The sequence below is a fragment of the Lagopus muta genome, chromosome 3 (genome assembly GCF_023343835.1).
Source record: "Lagopus muta isolate bLagMut1 chromosome 3, bLagMut1 primary, whole genome shotgun sequence".
In the NCBI taxonomy this organism is placed as follows: domain Eukaryota; kingdom Metazoa; phylum Chordata; class Aves; order Galliformes; family Phasianidae; genus Lagopus; species Lagopus muta.
The window spans coordinates 74,016,000-74,024,398 of NC_064435.1; the positions used below are offsets into that span (position 1 = coordinate 74,016,000).

General features: G+C 35.7%; 1 long non-coding RNA gene across 1 annotated transcript; it reads left to right on the top strand.

The window, feature by feature from the left end:
- Positions 1–596: 596 nt before the first annotated feature.
- Positions 597–7,711, top strand: LOC125690733 (uncharacterized). The gene is made up of 3 exons (XR_007375762.1): positions 597–650; positions 1,250–1,423; positions 5,991–7,711. It is a non-coding gene; the product is annotated as an uncharacterized LOC125690733 (long non-coding RNA).
- Positions 7,712–8,399: the final 688 nt, after the last annotated feature.

Genomic DNA, 8,399 nt, shown 5'->3' on the forward strand with positions numbered 1-8,399 from the left:
GGGAAAGAAGATATTTTAGTGCCAGTCTTGCCAGGGTTTTGATGTCTCTCACCACTTATTTGCATAGTGAGATGCACTCGGGAAAATAAAGGTAGTAACAGAAGATAATAAAGAATATAATACAGAATTAGTCTGGGAAACTGGTGACAACATTCTTTATTCTGACAGCTGTTTCAGAATACTGCTGTTTTAGAGAGCCAGCTATGATGGGATCCCTCTGTTCATCCAGTAGACTCCCATGGACAGGTGTTCATGTGTATTGTTAAAGCTTAGGTTTATCAGACTTTGTTGCCTTAAATCTAACTTCCTAGTTCATGCAAAAGATTGTCAAATTTACAATTTGTAGGATTAAAATGTGTCACGATTGATTTTTATTTATTTATTTATTTATATATAAATATATAGATTTATATATATATATATAGTATGGGAACTGCTGGGTCATGACCTGAACCTCTGATTGATCACCTGAGGTGAGCCATGAGTCAGCCAGAGGAGCACAGCTGAAGGCAATTCCCCTGTGCTGCCGGAAGGGGTGGAGCCACGCTCCAGCCCTCCTAGACCTATTGAAGAGCTGGCTACCAGTGGGGAGGGATCTCATCTGGAGATCCCCTCTTCTGGTGTTTTCTGTAGGTGAGCCTGGCATATGGGTAAGTCTTCCATTTATTCTCCTTTTTATCTTAGTCTACTTTGCCTAACTCTCTTGTTCTTTTGTGATTATAACAACTTAATATCCATTGATTATACATATATAAACATAGATGTTTTCTAAGTTTAAGAAGAAATTTGTGTTCTAAACATAGACATCTGAAGTAATATCAGTAATTTTCCACACCCTGTTAGGTTATATTCTGATGAATGCTTGAGAAAAAGTTTCTCAGCTTATTTGAGACAATTCTGAGCTATGGTTTGTAACATATTGCTTTTATTGCCAGATTGTATCATACAGCAAACTTTAGGCCTTGCTTTGAAAATAGAGTAGTTAAATCTATCAAAAACCCTCAGAAAGTTGAGTTTCCAGCTTTGTGTGAATAATACTGGGAGTTCAATGTTCTGAAAACTATATTTGATGCCACAGAAAATACTGTGCTTTATATTATGCTTTGAGTCACCGCTGTGAATCATCGTGGCTTTTTGTTTTCATCTGTGAATGTCCCGCAGCGAGTTATAGCAGTCAAGGCATGTATGTAGATTGCTGTGTGACACCTCTGCTTGTCTTCAGTTTATTCTTAGTATTGTTATTCAACAGGTAAATTTTCAGAATTTCATCCAAAGCTTGCATCCCCTGTGAAATTGTCCTCGACGAAAAGACTTACATTAACTGTGATCAGAATGTACCAGCTTTTGAAAGAATTCTCCATCATCTTCAGGCTGAAACACTAATGTGATATTTACAGCTTATAATCCACTTCTGCATGAACAGGTACAAAGGCTTCCTTACCTGAAACTACAATTTCTGGCTCTCAGCCATAGAATCACCTTCTCACCAACAAAATGCCACCTGAAAAATCAAATGCACCTTCTGGTCAGAGTAATGTACTAACAGGCTCAAGGAAATTGTTTACCAATTTACCTGCTGAGCCAGGTAAAAATTCAAAGTACTTAGTTATGTTAACTGTGTCAAACTACTAGCAGCAGGAGTAGAAGTAATGCTAAAAATGGGAAAAAGAACAAGTATAATAATAAGAAAGAAAATGATGAATTATGGGGCTGATGTTTCAGATAACCTAAAAGCTTAGATTTTTCTCAAATTATTTCTGCCGGATCTTAAAGATATTCTTAAAGACCTTTCGTCTTGTCTTAGTGTGTCTGCTAGTGAGAGGTTTTTGCTTAGCTGATTTTAACAATGTCATTTCCATTTTCATAATTAATGTCATGATAGGAAGATTTATGTCACTGAAAATGTATTTCTATCCTCACTGCAGGCTACAGCAATGCTTTTAAATCTAAGTAGGAGCATTTTGAATCTCTCTAAAACACTCAATATCTTCACTGTTTTCTCTTACTTTATTTGGTAATACTGTGTTGACATTAATTCAGAAAGCAAGCATGAGGAGTTAATTTAAAAAAAAAATCTATTATCACTAGTGAAGTAGATCTTATATTAATTATTTTTTACACAAGCATTAGTTCACTCTGAAAGTTTACTTGACTTCCACAGCACACTGTGAGAAAGTTTTTAAAAGCTTGTTTTCATTAACTGTCATGTTCATAAGAAAAGTGCTTACTCAGTATATTACAGACATAAATTATGTAAGAGGCTTGTTGAGAACTTAAGAAAGGTAAGATTTTGCTTATTCACTGAAGAAAGCATATAAAAATCATCAGACACAGAGCTTAAAAAACACTTTTAAAAGAATTCTGCTTCCTTGTTTTGCATTTCACCAGTGATTATTTGTTTAACTAAATCTCTGGTGTATTAATATATAATCATCTTTCTTTTCCTTTTTTTCTTTTTTTTTTTTTTTTTTTTTCTTCATTTGTTGCATTGTGGAAAAGTAAAATAGAAAAGAACCAAAAATGTTCTGGGGAGATTCAGCCCCCTAATTTTAAGGGGAAAAATATTGCATATCTTAATACAGAACTGTCTCGCTCCAATTTATAGGAGGGAGAGGAGGTTCTTTTATTATCTATATACCCGGCATGAGATTAAGAAGCAACAGTTCAAATGTTGGTCCGACCAGTTTATTACAAATCTTAATCAGGGAAATGGGGAAGGGGAGGATGGACACTATTATGAATTAGGGTAATGGGGAAGGGAAGGAGGGCGATAGAAAAATATAGAAAAGAAGAAGCAAGGGGTCTTTATAGGCAGCAAGAGGGAGATAGTCACCACCATGGATCCAGTGAGGTTCATGGTTCAGTCTTTGATCTTCAGTAGTGGTGGGTCGTCAGGCAGAGTTGTTCTGTTGACAACAACGAGGGACGACCATGGTGATGATGGCCCCTTTTCAATAGTTTCAAAGTGGTCGAGTCAGCTGTCTTTGGAGTGACAGCTCAAATTCAAAGTGGTCGAGTCAGCTCTCCTTTGAGTGGCAGCTTCTGGCTCTGGGATCTCAGCAGAAACTCCTTTGTTCCCATCTTCCGGGCCTTGCCAGCAGATAAGAGGGTGCAGGGATGCCCATCTGCATCCTGTTTCTCACAGAACATGATGGTATCGTTCCCCAATTTTCCCACAACTAGCTGAAGCTGTTTTGTCACAGGACAGATCTTCCGCCAGTGAACACTCCTGAGCACTCTCATCAGCTCTTCTACAGAGCAAACAGCTCTGGGGGAAGGGGCTTTCAAATGTTCTCAAAGCGATATCGATTGTCACACAGTTAGCCCCCATTAGTTGCCTCCTCAACAAATCACTCAGAGTCTTATCACAAGAGATACCTTAGGAAGCAAGCTTTGAGCCAAAGAACAAAGAAGGATTCTCACAAGAACATAAAGTGATTTTCCACAGGAAAATCAGGAGATCAAGTCACTATGATGTCTCTTGCTCCCATGTGCGCTCTAATCTGGTTTAACATCACAATGCAGTATTTTTCTACCAGTAGAGTGGCTTGTGACAGCAATGTTGAGGTCGCTCGTGAAGGTTCTTGATGGCAGTACAGTTAGGACTACGCCTGAATGGACTGAAATTAGAATTTGACACTGAAAATAATGAGGGAAAGAAAGAGTATTAGCTTCCTTCTTGCTTCCCTCTTGACCAAAAACTAGAATTTGGGATTTTTAAGTAATATTCCTTTTTTTCTATTTTTCTTTTTTTTTAATATCCAAAATCAATTGGAGAAAACAGAACAAAACAAAACTGCTATGTTTTCTGTCAACATTTCAGTGTAAATAATTCGACCATTTCCATGTGGAGCACACTGACCTTCTTCTGCAGCTTGGCCTGACTGTAACTTTTTATTGTTTGCAATTATCTGTCAGATATTTTACATCCAAGCCATTTTGTTTTGCTCTCCACTTGTGCAGCTTCTGATACAGCTCTCTGCAATATTGTCTGGTGCAGATATATAAAATGAGTAGAATTGTGTGCTTCACTCTTGCTGACTACGGAGTAATCTGTCAGAGAGCTGCCTTTTTTTTTTTTTTTTTTTATTTTTTTTATTGAGAGCCATATGTCTGCAAGGACAAGTTCAGGCTCCTTTTTCCATGGTTTTCACATCAACCACTGTTCTCTAATTGGGACCTCAACGCATTCCCTTTCCAGTTCACCATTTGTCATTGCAAATCAGGAAAAGAGGGAGGAGATTAATTGCAGTGCTCTCTCTTGGCTTATGGCTTATCCAGTTCAGTGCACCACTAAGTAATTCACATGGAATATTCCCAGGATAAATATACATGTTTTATGAGTCCCCTTTCTGAGACTCCTATAAAAACTTTTTTTTTTTTTTTCAGATCATTTGGTCATGCTATTTTTTTGGCCAACAGCAAAAAAAAAGTATGCTGTTCAGGCCTAAACAAAAGCCCCCCTAAAACAAAATTTTGTGTAAATTCAGCAACATATCCCATGCAGTTTTTCATATTCCTCTGTGCTTTACATTCTAGTAATAAATTTAATATAAGTCTTCTGTGAATATTGTGAAGAGAATAATTTTTAATATAAGGTAATATATGACATTCACCTGCTTGCTATTATAGCTATTATTAATGAAGTTTATCTTGAATCTTGTTTTTTTTCTCATTTAAACTTTACTGCTCCCTTTTTTCCATGATAAAGTAATGCAAGATCATTTCCCTTCTGTTACTGCCCTCTCTGGTCTGACCTTCATATGTCAGACTTGCTGCTTTTTGATCAAGTACATAGTATATGTCATGACTCACTTATGGGAAGCTGTAGGAGAGAAAAGTCCTCTGATGATTCGAGCCTTAAGTGACGTAATCATTTCATATCCATCATTGACAGCAAAAGAGAAGATATTTTAGCAGAACTTATCATCTTTCCCTACTGAAGTAAAATAAAAGTGGCAAAAACATAGTAAATGCATCTTAAACAACAAAATAAATGCTTGTTTCCAGAGACTAGTGGCTAAGCAAAATTGTATTTAGAAGCTATATTAGTTGTAGTCTTTAGGCTATATTACGTTTCATGATGCAAGAGATTTCAGAGCTGTTTACTGTGTGCCTAATATACTTAATATCATTGCTCTGTTCAATTATTGTGTATTAACATTAAAATAATAATAAAAAATCACCAATTCTTCTTTAGGTAATTATTCAGCACCAATTGTCTTTACTTGACTTCACTGGTGGTTTCATTTATCTTTGCTAATAGACAGCTGTATGTAACTCGATTCCCAGACTAGGTCGGTGGAACCTTGTTTCCGCTGACTTGATTTTGAAAACAGCAAGAGGTTAAAGACAGATGGCTAACAAAGGAATCTTATGTATAGTCTAATTATATGAAAAAATATGTTTTCCAAGAAAATCAAATCTTTATAGTGCTCTTAATCAGAAATGAGGAACTTGGAAGGCCCTTTTTATTTTCCCTGCCAAGATCAGAAATTATATGCTTTATTGAAATCAAATTAGTTAGAAGTAAATAAGGCTGTGAACAAAATTGAGGTCTTGGAAAGCTTTTTTTATAATTTGAATTATTACTTTTACGTCCTTTAAAATTTCTTTACAAATGACATGTATGCTGTGAAATCTTGGGAGTTCTTTCATCAGAATGGAATATCAAATTCAAGAGCTTTTCCAATAATTATTTCCAAGGGACAAAATGATGGTCAAAGGTTTATGATCAGTATTGAACTTTTTCCTTGCTGGCAGAAAATAAAAGTAATGAAATTTTTCCACCTGCTAGAAAAAAACTGACTACTTCCTTTCTTGATAGTGAAGTTGTATGTTTTGTACTCACTTATTTTTCAACTTTCTACTGCAAAATTTCTATTAAAAAATAGTAGTTTGCCATAACCCATGCTTTACATATTGTAAGTTCTAAACAAATGAAATTGCTCACTAACAAGAATCCTTTTTTTTTTCCTTTTAAACTTCAGACAGACCAAGGGACATATTTTGAAACAGTCTCCCAGTGAGTGAAATCTTCACACAGAAGGGGTTATAGGCCATTTGACATTAGACCAGATGATCTTCTTTCCTTCCTAGTGAAACCCAGATATTGTAATATGCTTCTGGAAATCCTCTATTAAGAAATGCCTGAAAGGCAAATACTGAGGTGAGCGTCACACAGTGCCCATTCATTACTTACTAGCTGCTGGTTTTAATGCAGACAACTAGTGCAGGACTGGATTTCACAAGAACATCTCATCACTACAGACAGTTAATGTAATACAAAAGTCCACTGGAGTACAATAGTCTCCTACTTCTTTTCTCCAGTATTTATTGTTACTGCTCTTTTTATTTGTAACCTATTTATAACCAGGTTGCATTATTATTGGTGGTTACCATCAGTCCCTCTTCTCAATATGTATTCTTAAAATAAAAAAATCAATGAAAGAAAAGCGTAATGTTTATTAGGAAGTAAACTTATTTTGAAAACTTTGGGTATCATTTGTCACTGTTAGAATCTATATTCTTCATATTGTTTAAAGTATTTCGTTTGCATCACTTCAGCTAATTATATGCTTGGATAAATGGTTTTCATTATGAATTACTGTTCAAGTTCTGTGAATGATGATTGATTTCTTTTTCTCTCAAGCAAGTAATCATGCTTCATTCATTGTATCTGAATGTTTATAATCTCTTTTCAAAAACATGTGGGTGCCTGTATCATTACAGAGATGCCATTACTCAGACTGTGGTATATTTATGCTTGAGAATGACATCAATACTCCAGTGGCTTAAGATTTCCCAGTACTAATAAACTTGTAAGCAAAATAACTGAACTTTTGAAATACAGTGGAAAGTATCTTCTACTTTTTTTTTTAATTATATTAAAGAATGAAACAAAACAGAATTTATGCAATTTACTGTGAAACCAGTAACTTAAAGATACTTTCTTACTTCTGATCATTGTTATAAACAGCTCAGAGCCAAGTCTTTAACTAGTTCCTTGACTATTAAATTGAGAAATTAGTCAAGTAAAAGGCAGGCATTCAACAGCAATTGATTTGGTTAATCCACACAACTGTTTTATTTATGTTACTTCCTAGGAATTATTAATTAATAAGAAAGGGAATCTCTGTTGTATGTTGTTATTCCTATGAATGGTACCACACATCACTGACCTTTGTACTTAGATAAAGCATGTGGATACAAATGTCTCACTGACAACTCACTGGCTCATGTTGTGCTCTCCATCAGTTGTCACAGCTTTTTGCAGTCAGTGTTAGGAGAAAACATTCTGTGCCACAGCTGTTGATTGTAAGGACTCTCACTTAAAAAAACAAAGAAACAAACAACAAAAAAAGATTAGAATGATTCATGCTATAACAAAGTATTCAAACACTTGCACTCACACTAGGTACTCAGTGATTTTTTTGCCTTATTAATTATTATTTAGGCTAATTATTCTCAAGGTACCCAAGCCCCTGAGTTGGAAGACAGTGACAGAGTGAGATGATTTCAAATTGGAAACTGTAAGTGACCAGCGTTCTTTGGTTCTGTGGGTCTGTTACATCATGAGAGTGTTTATAAGTCTATTGGGCTGGATGAGATCTATCCAAGAATAAATACCACAAGAGCTAGCGAAAATTCTCACTAAGCTGTTGTCAATATTAATCAGCCTTCCTCTCTGGCTGGGGAGGTACTAGTGGAGTAGATGTTAGCAAACATGACTCCAGTGTACAAGAAGGGCTCGAAAAAGGATCCAAGGAATTACAGCCCTGTCCACCTGACCTTGGTACTAGATAAGATTATGCAGTGGATCACTGTCAATGTCATCATATGACTCATGCAGCCTGTAAGGTTTTATGAAAGGCAGATGCTACCTGACTTAACTTTGTCTTCTTCTATTATGAGTTTAATAATATGAACGCTGTAGAGAGGCTGTGAGTACTGTCTACCTGGATTTTAGTAAAGCATTTGACACTGTTTCCTACAGCCTTCTCCTACAGCTTAAGCTATCCATAGAGTATGAAGGCTTACAATTTGCTGGGTGAAAAGCTGGCTGACCTCTAAGAGAAGCAGTGAATGGAGTTCAAGCTATACGGCTGCTTATCACATACATAATGCTGAAATGTCCCTATTCTTTTGAGATTGTAACTTAAAAATGCTGTTTGTGGTTTTATTTCTGTTTTCTTGGAAACTTCAGCCTTAGAAGCACGTGCCAAAGACTGCTTCTGTTAGCTGAATGTATTATTTACTACATGTTAAGAAATTCCATAACTTGCTTATAAGAACCAATACTGACAGAATCTTTACTAAAATTATTCTACTTGACTTGAAAATATACTCCCAAATTCTTGTGGAACTATGTGAGATGAAGCTGTTTGACTTTCAGCTCA